This window comes from Urocitellus parryii, chromosome 1 (assembly GCF_045843805.1).
Source record: "Urocitellus parryii isolate mUroPar1 chromosome 1, mUroPar1.hap1, whole genome shotgun sequence".
NCBI lineage: Eukaryota > Metazoa > Chordata > Mammalia > Rodentia > Sciuridae > Urocitellus > Urocitellus parryii.
The window spans coordinates 101,157,538-101,177,560 of record NC_135531.1 but is presented as its reverse complement, the minus strand read 5'-3'; the positions used below and the strand labels follow the sequence as shown (position 1 = coordinate 101,177,560).

The 20,023-nt window shown below is 38.6% G+C and overlaps 1 pseudogene; it reads left to right on the top strand.

Annotated features, from left to right (window-relative positions):
- The first annotated feature begins 19,316 nt into the window (after positions 1-19,316).
- On the top strand, positions 19,317-19,700 carry LOC113179778 (GTP-binding nuclear protein Ran pseudogene; annotated as a pseudogene).
- Positions 19,701-20,023: the final 323 nt, after the last annotated feature.

Genomic DNA, 20,023 nt, shown 5'->3' with positions numbered 1-20,023 from the left:
AACATCTTGAAAGAGTCTCTGCTGCCCCGCATCCTGGCCTCCCATCCACTCCTCACTTGATCCAGCCTCAGTCAGGCCCGCACAGCCCCACAGAACTATCTCTGCGGACGACACAAAGCATCCCTGCTACCTGCTCACCTGGACATCTCCTTCTCCTCAGCCACCATGAGTGGCCCCTCCCTCTTTCTCAAAGCACTCCTCCTGCTTAAATTTAAGGACAGACATTTTTTTTCTCCCTCTCTGCCTGTTCCTTCTCAATCCCTAGTTGGACTATTCTCTTCTGCCTGACTTCTCGATTTTAGGGATCTGTTCTCTTCCATCTCTCTCCTCTCTCCCAAGATGGACTCATCAGTCCTCACAGAATAAAAACCCATGTCTTTGTATCTCCATCCCGAATTTTCCCCTCATTGCTGGACCCTCAGTTCCAGGCTCCTACTTGACATCACCATTCAGATGTCCTAGCATTATCTTAGGTCACCAGATGAGAACTCCAGGCTGTTCCTTACAATCTCAAGTCTGCCAGCACCCACTCTTCTCCAACAAACACTGGGATTCACCCTAGCTTTTGTTCTTTCCATTTTATCCCCACATTCAAACCATCAGTAGCTCTTAATCATTTTATAGAGAAAATATATATTCCATATCCACAGCCACTCTGTTAGTTCAGGTAGTATCATATTGCACTTAAGTGAAGATGATGGTCCTAGATAAAATAGGTTATTTCTGATTGTTTTTTTTTTCCATCTCAGATACTTAAAAGTTCTCAAGTAACACATATTAAATATTATAATTATACATGTGCATTTCATAGATCAGAAAATTCCATCTCCCCCCAAAAAGTCTAGGGAAGAAAAGGAAAAACAACATTGGGTGATTTTTTTATTTTTTTATTTGCCAAGTAAGTGCATTGAAAACTATGATTGTGATAATTATAGTGAAACTAGCTAACATTTATTGAGCTATTACTATGTGCCAGGCACTAGTTTAAGCGCTGTACACAGATTTTCTCTTTTTACTCCCACAAAAACTACATGAGGCAGGCACTATCTTAGTCATCTTTTAAATATGAGAAATCAGGATCAGAGGGGGAAATTGCTTGTCTCATTTCTCACCATGAAAAATAGCTTCTATTTTCACCATCCTTAAATACTAAATAAGCACATGCAAGAACAGTCAAGAAAGCACATAATCTTAGAATTTAAAATTTTAATACGTTTAACTTGGTAAAAGGCTTATTACATTGTCCTTATTTTCTCTCTCCTCACAGACTAAGAAAAACTGTCATTTTGGCACACATCTGCAAAGGCTGTCCAGAAACCACTGATTTAACCTGTAGCTCTCCTACCCTGTGATACAAGCTAAGGTTGGAGACCGGCTCTCCAGCCAACACTTACGACCCATTGATGAAAAATTACTTAACTGGGTCTCTAGTCCTTCATCATCCTAAATGATTGACAGCAAATAGTTAACACTGCTCCATGGGGAGCCTGGCAAGTTCTTTAAGAATATAATTGGAACTTGTCCAGAGGAGTGGCCTCCAAGGCCATCTGATGGCAGTTGTTTGCACTGTCAGCATTTCCCTTTATGAGACGTGGTGCCTTGGGAAGTCCAGGGTTTGCAGACACCCACTACTGGTGCCAAAAATCAAGCAATGGGCACAAACAGTTTTTCTTGTCTTGCTGCCTAGACCCCAATTCATAAATTTGCTTAGAACTCAGAAATACATTGTCACTTTCTTTAGAAGAAGTCACAAAGTAGAACAGTGGGGCAAGATCAGGGGTTAGCATTTCCAACCACTGGCTGCCCTTCTATTAAATAAATGTCCGGAATTCTGTCTACTCCTGTTTCCAATGCACTGCTATTGTAACCATTGAACTGAACCCAGCTTGCACAGCCATCAAATAAAATATGTCACCAATGAACACAGTTTATCTTCCAAAACACTAGGTTTACTGGTCCAAGCAATTCCAAAGACTCACTCTGATCAACCAAATGAGAATTATTGAAGAGTAAATTTATGAAGCATCTCTGCAGAACAAATTCCAGTCTCCTTGCCCTGATTTGTGGCTTAAGGCCAGAGGATTATGAATGGATATCAGAAACGTTCCCAGAGCATGTAGACAAAATGTCTGCCAGATGCCATAGAGCAAGGGTTAGCACCACACAGCCCATGGCCATATCCAGTCCTCCATCTATTTTGTATGGCTCAAGAATTAAGAATGAGTTTTTACATTTTTAAATGCAAAGAAAACCAAAGAAATAATATTTGATGATAACTGGAAATGTTCTGAAATTCAAATTTCAGTGGCCATAAGTAAGCTTTGCAGGCAGGGCACCACCTGCATTTGTTTCTGCCTTGTCTATGGCTACAGCAGCAGAGCTAAGTGACTGTGACAGGACTGCCCGTGCTGCCCACAAAATATAAAATATTTACTATGTGGCTCATCGCAGAAAAAGTTTACCAACCTCTGCTTTACACCAGTCTCATAAATAAATCTGAGCTGCCAAAGATACAGACAACTCAAGTATCAAACAAGGTTAACTTCATTTACTTTAGCATAAACATGCCTCCAGAAAGGAAAGAAAAAAATAGTTCAAGAGGAAAATGTAAAATCTGTGTCAGGCTACTGAGTTCAAAATCTATGATACTAAATTTTCCAATCTTTTTTCTTTTCCCATATAAACTGTTTCTACTTAATAAGAACATCATTCCATCACTGGCTTTAAGTTTCCAAATGAAACTTCTAGGAATGCTCACATGGCACCAGAGAGCTGTCGGGAATTGAAGCTAATAAGGCCCTGTAGTTAAGGTAGCATCTACTAAGTGAACAGCAGATGTTGGCTCTCTATACCCATTCTCAATGAAGATTTTCAATGAAGTCTTGCAGTAAATGATCAAATTGTCTGAATACTGAAACTGTCTTACAGATTTAGGTTTCCAACATGCGTAATCCTAAAATGAAAATTTAAAATATCTACAGTTTTGGATAAGGCAAAAAGTGTAGCATCTTGAGTATTATTTAATGATCAGCAAAGACTATACCAGAATTTGTTTATAAGATACTCTTTCAATTAAAATGTTCTTGATTTTAAAATAATAAAAGCAATGAAGTTTACCAAATCCAATTCCTACTTCATTCAACTAAGAACATGCAGCATCCTAGAATTAAAATGAGCTACCACATTACTAACTTTGTTTGCTTAAGTAAACATAAATCAAGGACTTTAATTAGGAAATCTTACAAAGAAGCATAATCACTCTTTATCATGTAATATAAAAATTCCATTATTTTCATATAAATTACACTACAAATGTTTCAAATGTAAAAATTGATGCCATTAAAACTGTGGGGAAAAATCAATGGGAAGAAAGGATGTTTCCAACAACAACACAATGTGTAGATATAATCACAAACTCTCATTTTCCAAATTGAGACCACAAAATATTAATTATGTGCCACAAGATTAAAAGATTTTTTTTTACAAAAGTGGCTTAATTTTGAAATAAGAAAAGCATCAGAAGACTGAAATTTCAATTTGTAGCTCATTTTTCAGAACATTTAATATGCTAACAAAAAGGTTGATCTCTCAAGGCAAGATGTCACTTTCCTAAATTTGTTTGAGTAGATTCTCCTAAACATGTATTCATAATGCATCACTCAGGATACACGCAAATGGGAACCACTAGCTTTGTCTTTGAGGTCTGTTTTCTTGGCTTTACAATTTGTTTTCTCCTCACTCTTCCAAACCCTTTGCATGGAGAAATAAAGCCCTTCCAAGTTAAAAAACGTTGCCATAAGCATTTGGACCTGAGGTTATTTATGGCAAATGCCTTTTACTAAATCTCAGACTATCCAAGATGACTTAATTTTTAAAGAAGCCAACATTGCTGGAGAATTTTTTTTTAACTTTTCCAATCATTGTAATGCGGAATAATAAATATAAAATAACAACAACATTATTCAAGTAATGTTGATAGGGGAAAGTCTGAAATTCATTTGCCTGCCTACTTTGGTACAATCATGGACATTAAAATAACAAAGGAGATTCTTGAAGTCCTTCACAGTTGGATTCAATTCAGTAACCTCCCATTTCTTTTGGATTGCAAATCTGTGGCCAATTTTCTTGGCCCAAGATTTTGAAGGACCCCATTGCCTCTGTCACTGAAAATGCTGGAAAACTGGAAACAGACACATATCCTAGGAGACAAGCATTGCCAAATGAAAGAACATTGAGTTTTCAGCAAGTTCAAAGAATAATGTAATAATTGAGCTCTCTCTGCAAACTCAGGACATTGATGAACTCCCTAGAGGAGATTTTTTAACTTAAGGTTAAATTTTCTTAGCTATGTGTTCCAGAAGAAGGTTGTCTCTTAGTTTAACTAAGTGACTTCATCACCTCTACATTGTATATGCTTGGAAACAGATTATTCCTAATAATGGCAAGTCTCCCTCCTGCTGCTCAGACCCAAATTGTAAACAAGGCCACTTTTTCATGTAAAAAATTCTCCTCTGTGTTAGCTTGGAAAACGCCAAATGTTGACTTTTAAAAAATAATATAAATACAAAGGAAAAATAGCAACAGAGAAAAGAAAACTAAAACAAAACAAACTCAGTGTATTCAGATAGAGGAAGCAAAGTAGACTTAAAGACAAAAGTTATGAACATTAAAAACAAGTGTCACTTGCACTCTTTTCTTTCAGAAAGCTCAAAATGTTTTCCTGTCTCATTAATGATCTCCCAGAATATGCATATGGCATTAGGTACAGGGGAAATGTTTCATTATGTCTGCTGATCAAATGAAATTACTTTAATAATCAATTTTGGTCTTAAATCAGAAAAAGTAGAGTTCATTGATGTTTATCTTCGATTTTACCTTAAATGAAAATACAATCACCCCAGGGGAGATAAAAGAGAAACCTGGTAAGACTGTGCTTTTGTGTAATCAATAACTTGCTTCTTTTAAAGGGCTTTGTATTGGTTTCCATGGAATCTATAAAATCTGCCATTCTATCATTCTGCTTTGATTGGTAGAATCAGGAGCAAGGCATATTGACCACAGCATCTACTGAGTTGCCATAAGTCAATTTTGTTTCTTTCACAAAAGGAAGTATTTTGAAGCATCCATGCTAAGAGACTCTGATGCTAGTAAACAACACTATTCACGTTAATTGAGTCGTTACTTTAGGGTAAATACCTTGCTAAGTATTTTACTTGCATTATTTTATTTCATCCTCACAATTACCCATTGAAGTATGCCCTATTGTGTTTTACATATGAAAGAAAGTGAAGTTCATAGAGGTTGAATAAATTACCCAATAGACCCCCCAAATTAATTCATTAGGAGTTATTTAGGTTTTGAGACTTTTCATGGTACTCTGAAAATATATACAACATAGAGGTGATAAAGTCACTTAGTTAAACCTTTAGAAAACCTTGAAATTAGTCAAAGTGACTCTAAAGTCTGATAAGGGTTCATTGGGCTACTTCCCCTTTGATTTTTCTCATAACAACACATACATCAATAGTATGTGGCAGAGCTGATATTTGAACCTGGGTGTGTTTCCAATATTAGAGCTCATGTTCGCCTATCATTCCTCCCCAGCTAAAACATGTGACATAATTAGGTAGAAGACAGTATAGGGGTTCCTCAAAGAAGAAAAAGTAATTAAGCATATGATTCTGCAATTCTACTTCTAGGTACATGCCCCCAAAGAATTGAAAATGGGCTTGAATGGATATTTATGTACTAGGATTTATAATGACATTATTTACAATAATCAAAAAATGGAAACCACCAAATGTTCCTTGATTGACAAAAAAGTAAATAAAATATCATATGTGTACACAAAGGAATATTATCAAATTCTGACACATGCCAAAGCACATATGAACCTTGAAAACATTATGCTGAATGAAGTAAGCTGGATGTAAAAGGATGAATTTTATATGATTCTGTTTACCTAAGATTTTCAGAACAGCCTAATTCATAGAGACCTAAAGTCCAATGGTGGTTGCCAGGGTGGGGAGGAGTGAGGAACTGGAAACTTATGGTCTATGGACATAATTCAGTTTAGAAAGAGGCAAGGGTGCTTAGGAAAAAGATGGGTGTTTAACATTAGGAATACACTTACTGCCAGAGAACTGGACACTTAAAATGGTCAATGTAGTGTGTTTATTTTACCACAAGAAAAGAAACAATTAGGACTTAGGTGTGTACTGAAATATAAAAGCTATAACCACAAAAGTCATCATTTGCCACCTACTTTCTAAAAGACAACAGGAACCAAATAAGCAGACCTTGTTCAGTTCCCTGAACTATAAATGTCATACTTTGTGTTCACTGAAGATCAACATAAGCAACTACTACAGTGACTCTTTCAAGATCAGATGGAACCATAAAATGCAAGTGTCAGGATGAATTCTAGCAAGAACAGCTTATTTTAAGGGACAGCCAACACCTTATCTTTTCACTCCATAGTGAACAAAAACACTCTGAGAAAGAAATCTTGAAATGATAACTGAGGAACCAGTTTAAAGGGCACAATGGCACGCTCCTATAATTCCAGAGACTCTGGAGGCTGCGGCAGGAGGATTGTATAAATTCAAGGCCAGCCTCAGCAATTTAGTGAGGCCCTAAGCAATTTAGGGATACCCTGTCTCAAAATAAAAAATAAAAAGGGCTGGGGATGTGGCTCAGAGGTTGAGTACCCCCAGGCTAAATTCCTAGAACCAAAAACAAACAAAAAAAATTTTTTTTCTTTTCTAATCTATATATTGTGAGTATCAAATAACCTGAGGGAAATATTAAACACCTTTTTTGGTCACATATTGGAATTCTTATCTGCAACATTTTTAAAGTAATTAAATTGGCTCATTTTAGTGCCCTAGATTCTGGCCCAGTTTGATCATTATAAAAATACAGCTATCAAAAATGATATAGACATTACTGTTCCTTGATTAGTAAGTTGTTTTGTGTTGTTTCTGCCTCTTTCAGAAGCTTCTCAGCAATCAAATGAAATTTACACCATGCTCAATCCAGAACCCCACAAGAAGCCAAACTAACCTTATAAGATTTACTGAATAAATAAGCCAAAGTATATTTTTCCTTCCAAACTTCAAGAATCTTACAAACAAATAAATTAATATGGAAATTAAATGCAGTATCTTTGACAAACTCATACTCATCAAAGAATGTTATGATATAGGCAATTATTCATTGTTAATACATTAACTCCTGAGATTTCAAATCCGAATATCTCAATAAAATTGACACTGGTGCATTAAAATAGGTTGGACATTATAATCTAGATAGTATATATTATTTTACTAATCAATATTAACTGATTAAATTTAATCTATAATATATTGTCATATTAATGTTAATTACTATAAAATATTATAATAATTATATTCTGATCACATGATTATATGATATGTAACATAATCCTACAATATAATATAACCATATCATATAATATAACCACATTATGTATTGCATACTATATTTCAATTTTTATAGGTATTCCAAATCTGGGACAATGGAACAAAATGGGTTTTAAGAAACATTTGGCTGCTTCTGAAGCCTAACTCTCTTCCAACTTAGTTTTTTTTAATAGTCCTTGAAGCCAGTTGGAAAGTGACACCTTATTTTCCAGTTTTCACAATCTTTGGGTACCCTATGCGAACGGCTGGCTGCATTTTCTCATCATAATGCTATCCTAGTATCTTCAAATCACATGTATCCCCAGCAAATTATAAGTGTGAAGCTGGCCTTTCCTTTCCATTCTGTTCTATGAAGGCCTGCCTTGTGCAAAAAACAAGCATTAACCCTTTTGAAGTTTTTTTTTTTTTATTTTGAGACAAGGTCTCCACTAAGTTGGTTAGGGCTGCACTAACTTGCACAGGCTGGTCTTGAACTTGTGATCCTCCTTCCTTAGCCTTCCAGGTTACTGAGATTAACAGATTTTGGGCCACAGTGCCTGGCCAAACATTAGTTCTGAAGCCATAGGGAGCAGAGTGAACCAAATAAATGAAAAGCATGTTTGACTTGTCTTTCCACTTCAGAGACAAAAAAGTCATGTAATATCATCGGTCTCTAGATCCTTGCTTTTACTACTTGGTAAAACAAAGTAAGGCAACAAAAATAACAATGGAAAGTGTTTTTTCTTAAGGTCTTTCCAGCTATGTAATTTTGTGGTCCCTGTGGAATATCTTATGTAGGCAGTAAGGATGCAGGTAGTAAGGCTGATAGTAAATAGCTTGAACAAGGCATACTGATCAGTTATATGGTTTGCATTTAAAGGTGATTCCATCCAAATATTCAAAACTAAGATCGTGTCCCTCGACCATAGCAAATATAACTGTTTTGCAACTATGATGAACTGCTGATTCTCCCCTTCTCTTGTCATAAAGAGAACTTCTTATTTTTAGAAGGTTTGTGACCACACAAGATAACACACCAGTTACACTTCCTGGTCTCTCTTTATAACTAGATAAGTGCATGTGAGTGAAAGTGACAGGACAGGTCAAATCCTTAAAAGGGGTGAACATAATCTCCCTGACTGTTCTCCTTTTTCACTGGCAGGAATTTGAATGTGGAAGTGAGCTATCCTGAGGCATGAGGGTGGGCACCACTGCAGAGATGGAAAAAAGCAAGGCAGCTAGAGCCAGGGTCCCTAACCCTTTGTGGCCCCACACCCTGGAGTCCTGATGTCTGGATTGTTACACAGAAAGGAAAAGCACTTCCTTTCTGGATCAGCTGCTGCTATTTGCAGTCTATTTCAGCAGACACACAGGCCAACACCATAAACTTACCGTGATGATTTAGAGGCTGCTTCATAATTTTGCAAAGTAGGTTCAAGACCTCAAAATGATCCATTTTTCAATTGGAAAGGACCTTGAAGTTTACCGGATCCCCTCACTTTATTGATGAGGAAATTGAAGATTAAATGAGTAAATAAACTTCTTGAGCCTCATGGGTAACTAGAAGTAGGACTGGCATTAGATCTCCTGAACTTGAGCTCATTCTTTCCCTTTGTGGTCCAATTAGCAGAACTCCTGGAAATTATTCTGGAGATTCTATCTTGGAGGCCTAAACAACTTACTCTCTGGAACCTGGGACTTTCTTTTTCTAAGACAACCTACGAACAGCTGCCATTCTACACACTCCGACAAGGCGGCTCATGCTTCCACTACAAGAAGAAAACATGGCATGGGGAGGTCCAGGCCTGTGACATCATGCTTCACCGGGGGATGACAGGAAAATCAGGAAGACTTAGGGTTTTACTTCCTGTCTTGCTGAACCTGGCCTGGGAGGTTTCCCTTTTCTCCAATAAAACTGATTTTTTTTTCTATAACTAGCATTTGAGATTTGTCTAGAACCCTGAAGCATGACAGCTGGAAACTCAGAATTATTTATTAGACAGAATTATTATAATACAGAAAAGTTATACAAGGTACAATAACTTGTATTATAAAGCATATCAATCATTCACATTTAATTTGATATTTCAAAAAATTATCTATAACTAGCAATGAGGGTAACTTCAGCTGTCAAGGGAACAACATAGAGAACAAACAAATCATTGAATTCTCCACCATGTGCCCAACCACAGCTCCCTTTAGACAAGGGAGGACATTGGTATAGTTGTGATTAAAAACCTGCCAGTTGGATGCAGTGACACAGGCCTGTAATCCCAGCCATGTGACAGGCTGAGGTAGGAGAATCAAAAGTTAAAGGCCAGGGGCTGCGGTTGTGGCTCAGGGGTAGAGCACTCACCTAGCATGTGCGAGGCGCTGGGTCCGATCCTCAGCACCACATTAAAAAAAAAAAAGAAGAAGGTATTGCATCCAACTACAACTAAAAAATATTTTTAAAAATAATAAGAAGTTAAAGGCCAGCCTCAGCAACTTGGGGAACTGTGTCTCAATATAAAAAAAAAAAAAATTAAAAAGGCAGTGTGTAGCTCAGTGGTAAAGCATCCCTGGGTTCAATACCCAGTACCACAATAAATAAATAAATGAATAAAAGAAGTCAATCAATCCATCAATCTGCCAAAGGTCCCACAGAAAGTGAAAAGTCCAATCTAACTGTAGCATACAGGGTCCTAGACCTTACTTTTGCAATTGTACCTTTTTCCTTAAAGGGCCTATAGACCATGCTTGCATTTACTTATAAAACTAAAAGTTTATATTGGAATGTCACAAAATTCCATTTTTTTCAAGCCACTGCCCCACATCTCTTACCATCCTCATTTTCATCAAACACTGGTGGTTTGCTTGAGGTATTGGCTCCCATGATCAAGTCTGTCCAAATCTGGACTCTCCAGTTACATCATCCAGGAAGAAATACTCATCTTTGCTCAAAACAAGCCCCAGAAACTTAGCTGGGTATCTAGGAAAGAAAAAGAAATGATATCTTTAATATATGGTATACTCTAGAGGCCCTGAGTAGAGGCTGGCAAAATATTAACCTAATCTGTATCACTGCAGTGGAAATTTTTGTCCTTGCAAATTATGATTTTAGAAGTAATAAGACAGAAAGCAATAGAAGAACCTGCCACCTGGCTTCATCCTTAGCAAACCTGGACTTACAAAGTAGGAGGAAAACAAAATAGTTTTCTAAGTATGAAGAAAATTTTAAAATGAGCCTAGCAATGCTTTATTTAAGTGTAAGACAAAATAATATTTGTGAATATTTATATACTTTAGAAAAATGCTAATTTTATATTTTCTTTTTATGTTATATGCAACTTCACCTTTTTAGTCATAAGGCTGCATTTGCCATGTTTTCCCTCCTGACCCAGAAGTTATCTCACAGTAAAAGAAGCAAGTTCTGAGTCAGGCTTTACCACACTAGAAAGTGGGTAAACTTCTGTAAATGTGTTTCATTTTTTTCCTTCCCCTGAACTTGGAAATGATAATGGTCCTTACCTCAAAGGAGACTTAAATGTGATATACATACATTCAACTCTTCATAAGTGTATACACATATATACACAAGTATATGTATACATATATACGTACACATATATACCCGCATGTATATGTATATATATATAATTTTATATATGACTAGCTCCTATATGACTAAATGTTCATTATATAGTATTTACGTATATGTTACACCATTTATGAAAATACATGCCTTTATGTATTGAGGTACATAGACATAGCCTAAGATACATTTATTCAGCAAAGTATTTTCAGAGCATAAGTGCTTAGTAATTGTTGTCTAAAATTAAATGATGTATCTGAGAGATTAAAATCCTTCAAAATTATGCAGTTATGGCTTTGTTCCCCTTTACAACATAACAATGAAGAATCTTACTTTCTCTGGAGTTGGTAAGGACAGTCAGTAGGCCGTGTTCCAGTACTAAAACTGACAACAACGATCACAGCTTGAGAACAGTTACTTAGCCTCTGGCCTCCAGAATGGGGAAATAATTTGTCTTCCTCTGGAGTCTCAAGTTCAGATGGCTCTAAGTGGCAGGCGTTCATGCAAATGAGCAAACCAGATCAGGTATTGACCACTAGAGCACGGTGAGGACTTAACTATTCTAAGATGAAGAGATTGTTACCAAGTAGAAACTTGGGACCAGAGGACCAGATCTTTCAATTAACGAAAGAGTAAAACTGACCATTTTACAAAATAGTATTTTAAAATTCAGCTCAGCTATATGGTCTGAGAAAATTTCTTGATTGGGACAAAGATGGCTCATGGATATATTTAATGAGACAATTTCTACAAGGCGATTAACATGATGCTTGGCACATAGTACAGAAAGAATTAATATCAGCTCCTGCCACTTTGCTAATAGCAGTTTTCCATAGTGGTCCATGATTTTTTTAAGTGTTGACACCTGTCGATTGATTGCCTCTTGGACTTTTTACACACCTGTCAATTGATTTCCTCTTAGACTTTTTACACTTGAAGGAAATACAGATTGGAGGCAGAATTGAAGCAAGGGTCCAACTTAACATGCATTGTGGATGAATTCTTGAAAAAGAACTTGGGAAGCCCCTCAGCAAGTGTAGAAGAAAAGCTCATTTCCCCATTAGGAAAATGTAAGTACAGCTTTCATTTGGAAAGCAGACTCATTAAGGAAATGCTACTTTTCATACTAAAAGCCAACTGCTGGCAAAATGCCTTATAGACTTTAAAAAGAATCATTAAATGGAGAGCAAAGAAAGAGTCAGCAATTAGGAAACAACCAATTAAATGGGATGAAAGAGAGGAGGATGGGGGCAGGTGGTAATAGGTGGCTGAAGGAAGCTCAGTGGAATTATTGAGACCCAGGACGACAGAAAAACTCAATTGTCTTTCTAGATTAAGAAATCAAAAAGACCTTAAACTCTTGCAGGAAAGGCAATCAAGAAGCAAGTGAGATGCACTTTGTGTCTCTAACAAGAGGGGAATAGTATAAGGATCTCTAACGAAGTGATTGGTCCTAAGGAGAACGGAGAACATGAATTTTAAGGAATTGCAATTGTTAATGTTATAGACTGGGACTATATTCTCTCATTTTGCGCCTAAAATCTGAGTACTTGTAGCTTTTACACCACACTACAGTCCTATCATTCTCGTATTTTTCTTCATACCTGAGTTTTTTCTCAAGTAGCCTGTCTTGCTGTGACATAAAAGGTACCAAGCATTGACCTTGCAAGTTGTCAAATCAGAAGGAAAAAGAGGAAGGAATGTTATCACAATTTTTCACATCAAAGAGTTTCATTCTGAGGTGTAGACAATTTGTTCACACAGACTCAGTGATTTTTAGTGAGAAGAAAATACATACATGGGGAGACCACTTTGTGGATGTTTAGAGGAGGGGCAGCAGGTTGGATTATTGGGTGATGGTTTAATATCTTCTCCACTGGGCCTAACCTACACAATCCCATCTAGGATTGCCCTCCTCTGTCTCTCCCTCAGTTAAATTTAGTTAATTTAATTAAATTAAATAAGTCAGCCTTATAACCAAAAAGAAACCAATCTTCCTCTGGCTGGAAAAATCAAGAGGCATTCTTTTCATTCTGCCAAAAAAAAAAAAGCCAGTAGAACTGTAGGTCTCTCTTCTACCAAATACCCTACTTTTCCTCATCTCCTGGTTTTAATTCAACAGCATTAGATAAGCATTAAGAGGCTGCCTCCATGCATAGAAATGAAAATCCTAAATGTAGAACACATAAAAAGGAAGAGAAATTTGTCTTGCAGGAACACAGGGAGTGTTCAGATTCTACCACGACAAGGCCAATTTTCAGATTATTAACTGCAGACTAGTTCTCCAATATCAATATTTCACCTTTGGACAATACTCTTGGGATTTGGCAGGAAGTGAACTTCTTTGTGCAGCTAAGGCTTCTGGGTAAAGAGGTGTCATCTTCTAGAACTAGAGAACATGAAGTGTCATGCAAGAAGGCGGCAACTTCTGATAGAACTGTTTAGATTGCATTGTCACAACATGGGCAGAGATATATCTTATTTCTCTTTATTTGGGCACTTAAATTGAGAAATATTTAGAAACAGATGTTTTTTTTATTCTTTTTAGTTATACATGACAGTAGAGTGTATTTTGACATATCACACATACATGGACTTCCCATTCTTGTGGTTTTACATGATGTGGAGTTACACTGGTAGGATGTTCATATATGAACATAGGAAAGTTATGTCAGATTCATTCTCCTGTCTTTCCCATTCCCATCTCCCCTCCCTTCCTCCATTCCCCCTGTTCAATCCAGTGAAGAAACAGAGTTTTGAAATAAGAAAATATTATGAAAAACATCCAAGTTAACAATACACTTAGTAATTTTTATTTGTATTTTCAATCTTGCTTCATTATTTTTAGATATCAAAAATTATAGGTAAATATTATTTCCACATTAACCCTTGTGCCATATTGATTCCCCATCATACTTCCCAAAGACAGCCACAATCATGAATCTGGTGTACCTTTTACACTCCACTTTCTACAATTTTACATGTCATATGACAAGTGTCTTAGCATCTTGCTATGCTCATTTGCCATTATATTTTTAAGATTTAGGGGTACATATATGTTGATTTCTGCTTTCTTTTGGGGGGGGCAAGGGGGTAGGGTACTGTGGTTTGAACCCAGAGGCACTTTACCACTTTGCTACATCCCCACCTCTCATTTTTAATTTTGAGACAGGGTCTCTTTAAGTTGCTGAGAGTATTGTTAAATTGCAAGGCTGGCATAGAGCATGTGATCCTATATTTCTCTGGGTTACCACCCCACCAGACTGATTTCTGCTTTTTAAGTGACATACAGCAGTCCGTTATGTGAATACAACATATTTTACTCTCCCACATAAACATATTCAAATACTGCAGCCTTGTGGGGTTCTGAAGAAAACCATCAGAAGTAGATTTTGCTTATTTTGAAGTTGGATAGGGAAAACAAGAAGAAATACCTCTCAACCTAGCAAATATTTATTGAAATCTATGTCTGGGCCTGAGTCAGTGTGGGGCTCAGGGAGCAGGTGAGGTGCAGAGTAGCTAGGATTGGTCCCATCTTGCCTCTGGTCGCGTGGATTATCTCACCCGGCTGCCTTTCTCTTATCTCTCTTTACACTTAACTTCCTAGTTTCCCAGTAGGGCCCTTATTATTCAGTAGGAGCAGGAGGAATATATGCATCTCACCACTCACTTGGTCCCCATTCATCCTTCACTCCTCCCATGCAGCTCAGAAAGATGCTTCCATCCAGGGAGCGGGAGAAGAAAACTCAGACAGCAAGGAGATGAAGGAAAGGCACCTACCTTCCTGGACACAGCGGCGGCGACTGCGAGCGCGGGGCAGGGCGACGTGGCGCTGCGTTGGGGCTCACTGGCACCTGCAGCTGCGGAAGGGTCCGAGCGCCGCCCGAGCGCGCGTGGAGGTGGGGCGGTTCCCCGACCCGGGAGGGAGGCGAGGAGCAGCTTGCCAACCCGCGTCCCAGTCGGCGCCCTCCCCAGAAACCGTCGGGCAGTCGCCTGGGTGAGAGCCAGTCGCCGGGGGACCGTGCGTCTCCCGCAGAGGCCGGACAAGGGCCCCGGGGAGAGCTAGGCGGGAGGAGAGGGCTGTGGGCGCGGTTCCAAGCCGACGGCGGGGATCCAGCGGCGCCCTGGCCGGGTCCAGAGCCTCCCCGTCGCAGAGCGCTCCCCAACTTCCCGGACTGGGGCTGAGTTTCCCTGAAGTGACCCCTGGAAAGGACCCGCGTAGCGCTGCGTTGGGGGTGGATGTGGTGGTGGCAGGTAGCCGCCTGCAGATCTGAGATGCGGAGAGGCAAGACTTCCCTTAAGACTTCTCTGGGGAATGGGGAAAATCCAACAGAATGAGAATTTTACCGGTTCTCGCAGGAAAGACCCTCTAAGGAGTATGGGGCTGGTATATGTATTCATTTTATTGCTGAGGGAATTGTGGCACAGAGACAGGAAATATTGCCCAGTGTAGCCTAACAATGAGAGGAGAGAACATTGTGTAGACCCACATATCCTGACTCCCTGCTCCAATTTTCCCATGGTCTTCATTACCTTTCACGGTCTCTTTGTGAAAGTGGGTGCCAGGGATAAGAAGCGCAAAGAAGATGGCAACGCGGGTGTTAAGTGTTCATATTCTCTGCTATGACTGCTTCCTCTAATTCTCTTTGTAATGACCAACACGGTGGAAATAACTTGTTATTGCTTTACTCTAATCCAGGAGTGACACACACTTAAGTCAAGGGAGAACTAGCTCATCAGTTGCTTCTAAAATGGTGAGGGTGTGTGACAGGGACCTGTGGTGGGGCAGAGAAACTAGGACAGTGTGAGCCTCGTATGGGGGTTTGGTGGGAACTGCTTCTATATTCACCATTCCCTGCCACGTGGCAATGCCAGATACTCAGATTTGTAAAGAGAAACTGGAAACAAGACTTTTGTATTCCATTTCCTATTGGCAACTTGAAAAAAATGTGAAACTGTGTTGGACAAGCAGTTCATGTGTCTGTGGTTGAATGTCTTTTTCAGACTCCTGCTGTTTGATCTATCTAGATGGAAACTTCCAGAGAGTACAGAAGCTCCACGGGCCTGGTACACCATTTTTACAACTAACTCTTAGAATGGTGCTTGATGTATCTTAAATATCTCAAATAACTGTGAAAGCACTGGTAGTCTACTGAGTCAAGTCTCACAATGTACTCATTAAAGGAATATTTCAGGATAACTGCATTGTCCTCAAAGCCTCTCCCTGTTCTTTTTCTCATCTCAGACATAGGTTAGTTCTTCCCTAGTATTTTACAATAACTTTCAACTGTAGTTAATTCACTTGCTTATTTTGCATTTGGGGTCCAGAAGAAAGGATTTGCCAAAGTGAGTTAGTGACAGAGCTGGGTAGACACTTATTTGCCATGCTGCTGTTCTTTGTACCTTTTCTTGTGGTACAAAGATCCTGTCTGGAAGATTTTTTGCTATAAATTAACATTTAATGTGAAATTGGGGCAAGATGCAAAAGAGAGCTAAAATCATTCAATTTCAGGAAAAAAGTAGACTATTTAAGAGATTTATTTTTTGACAGAGGGTGTGGTTTTTAAAGTGGATATCAGGCACCTGTCAAAAAAAACTTGTTGTTTTGTGTAACTTTTAGTAGTTCACAAAACTAATTATCTTCATGGCATTGGGCATGCAGTATAAATTTGCTGAACCTATTATTATCTTTTCACCCTGAGGACATACTGATATTCATTTAATCGCCAAACAAACGGAAACTTCAAGAAACTGGGCTGAGACTGGACCTGAAGGCCCTGGAAACTTCTTCAGTGTGGTATTCTGTTTGGTGTGGAGGGTTTAGAGTCACAGTCTCACCAAATGCTCACACTGACACTTAAGTCTCTGAGATAGTGGCCAATTTAGAGACCTTGATCTTTAGTTTTATAATTTCAGTAAAGGGACCAATGTCATCTCTGTCACCTGTGATTGACGGAAGATTAAATGAGATATTATATGTATATAATGCATTTTACATATATGTATGTATGTTCATATAAAATGCATTTGATAGGTTGTTAGGCAACACAGAGTAAGCACTCAGAAACTGGCAATTATAAAAGTTGTGATTTCAATGAACAGACAACCAGGTTATGTACTAATGTTTCTCATACCTGCTGTATAAATCATTCTTCTGTTGGTTCACTTTCATCAAAAAACTAATCAGTTCTAATGCATGTACAGGCTTGATATATCATAAGTTTTGTAGAAAAACATGATCCTTATTACTCTGTAATTTGTAGTCTTTTCAATGACTGCAGTTTAAAAGAGCGGATGATGTTTTAATATTTTATTCATTCAGTTATGCTCACTCTTTTGTTGGTGTTCCTGTCTTAAACAGCTGTTGGAGGCTGCCACAGCGAAGATACTTGGGAGAGGAGGCCACATAATATCATGACAATCTCTGGAGCCCCCTAGTGGACAGAAGGATGAAGTAATAAGAAAGTCTTTGACACAGTCTTGTCCAGATACATAGAATTTTTAAGATGTAAAATCTAAATCATATGGCTCTCAACACAAACTTTAATAACAGACAGATTCGACCATGTCATTCTTGCCATAAATTTCTCCACTGGGTTCCATTGCATTTAGAGTAAAAGGACACTCTACTCCAGGAGCGTGGCCTTGTGCTGTCCGTCCCCTGCCTCTCTGTCCGGTTCATCTAGGGTTGGTGTTCCTCTGCTCACTCCACTCCAGCCCACCTGCCTTCTGCTATTTGAGTATCACATCTAATTCGCCCCACTGTGGACATTGAATAGCTCTTCCTTATTAATGCATGTTTCCAGAAACCTCAATTGGCACCATCTCACCTTCCTCAGCTCACATTTACTGTGACCTTATCTCAACCTTTATCCTGAAGTTGTCCTCCCCCCCGCCCCCGCCATTCCCTCCGTTCTCCACTGTAGACCCTAATTTCTTGTCTCACCACTCTTTAGGAGCTATATTTTGTTTGTGTAACTCCTTTGTTTCCCCCATTGAATATACTTTCCACATAGCATCATCCTGCCTACCATTAAATGTACAACACTGAACTCGAGTTTGGCACAGAGGAGTTATTCAAGAAAATCATACATGTTAATTTGTTTCCATCATTCTTTTCATTGAGAAATTCAGGAGGAGAATATAATGAAGATATATTCTACCACAGAGCAAGGGCACTCTATCACTGAGCTCTGTCACCAGCTATTTTTAGTTTTGTTTGTTTTTTTAAATTTATTTTTAAACAGGGTCTCCATAGATTGACAAGGCTGGTCTCAAACTTATGATTTTCCTGCCTCAGCCTTCCAAGTGGCTGAGATTGCATACATGTGCCACCGTGCCCAGTTGAAGAACCAAATATAGTATGAAAAACAGCTTGAAGTTCTAAACATGACAGTGGTAGGAAAACTTTAGATGTGTTAGCAGAAAAAATAGACCTCATTGGAGTTTAGTTTTAGTAAGGTCACTCTGCCCTATGTATATAAGATAAAGCTTTATTTTTTCTTGGTTTGATATGCAAATCATGTTGTTATTAGAAAGCTGAGGTTTTATAACAATAAGAAAATACTCCATAGTTATAACCAGGTCCTAGCACAATGCCTCATAGTTAGGAAATGTTCCAAGATTTGCTGAATCCAACTCAGTGTTCAGTTGTATCTGATTTGTCCACTTCTACAAACACAATCACTTTGAGAAACTGTATATATAATAATCTCCCGAAAAAAATATTTTTTGTTTTAAATCTTATCTTGGCAAAGATCCTCCATTTTATTCTCTAATTTCATTCCATGATTGAAGTTTACTGTTTCTATGGTTATGAATTCTGTCACTCAAGTTCATTATCTCTAATAACTCCTTCCTGCTCTGTTGATCCTTTATTTACAGTGGGAAACAAGAAGGTGGACAACATAAAGTGCTGTCTTATTACTCAGCCTGTGAGTTGGCCGTGGTTTACCTAAGAGAGAGGGAAAAGATTCTAGGAAATTATGGGAACTTTTTATTTCTACAGCCTCAAATAAAAGATAGACATAGCATCAAAATATTCCCAGCTTCTGGAAGGTTCTCTGCGATAGCCACACTGGGGGAGCCGCAGACGCAGTACAAGCTCCTGCTGGTGGGCGACAGCAGCCCAGGGAATAAGATGTTAGTGAAGCACCACCTGACCAGCAAGTTCGAGAAGAAGTATATAGCCACCCTGGGCAGGGAGTTTCCATACCAACAGAGGACCCATCAAGTTCAACGTCTAGGACCCGGGGGGCCAGGAGAAGTTCAGTGGCCTGAAGGATGGCTACTACATCCAAGCCCAGTGTGCTGTTATCATGTTTGATGTGACATCAAGAGTTACTTACAGGAACTTGCCTAACTGGCATAGAGATCTTGTAGAGTGTGTGAAAACATCCCCATTATGTTGTGTGGCAACAAAGTGGACATTAAGAACAGGAAAGTGAAGGCAAAATCTTTTGTCTTCTAGGGAAAGAGAATCTTCAGCACTATGACATCTCAGCCAAAAGTATCTCCAACTTTGAAAAGCCCTTCCTCTGGCTCACTAGAAAGCTCATGGAGACCCTGACTTGGAGTTTGCTGCCATGCCTGCTCTTGCCCCACCAAAGGTTGGCACGGACCCGGCTTTGGCAGCGTAATATGAGCATGATTTAGAGGTTGCTCAGACAACTGCTCTACCAGACAAGGACGATGATCTGTGAGGAGATGAAGCTGAAGCCCAGCGTCAGAAGTCTAGTTTTATAGGCAATTGTCAGTGTGCTGCATGTATGCCACTTTACTAAAATCTAGCTGGGCAGACGTGTGCTTTATTTATGGAATGCTGAAGGAGATGAATGGGCCTCAGAGCGAATGTTAAAAAAATTCCTGCATTTTTTGGACCTGCATAATTAGCTGTTTGGAATGCACTTGTTTCTTGAGTTTCGAATATGACTGCTACTGTCACATCACAATGTTCAGTGGTGAATCTTGTTACTGTCATTCCCATTCCTTTTTGTTTAGAATCAGAATAAAGTTGTATTAAATA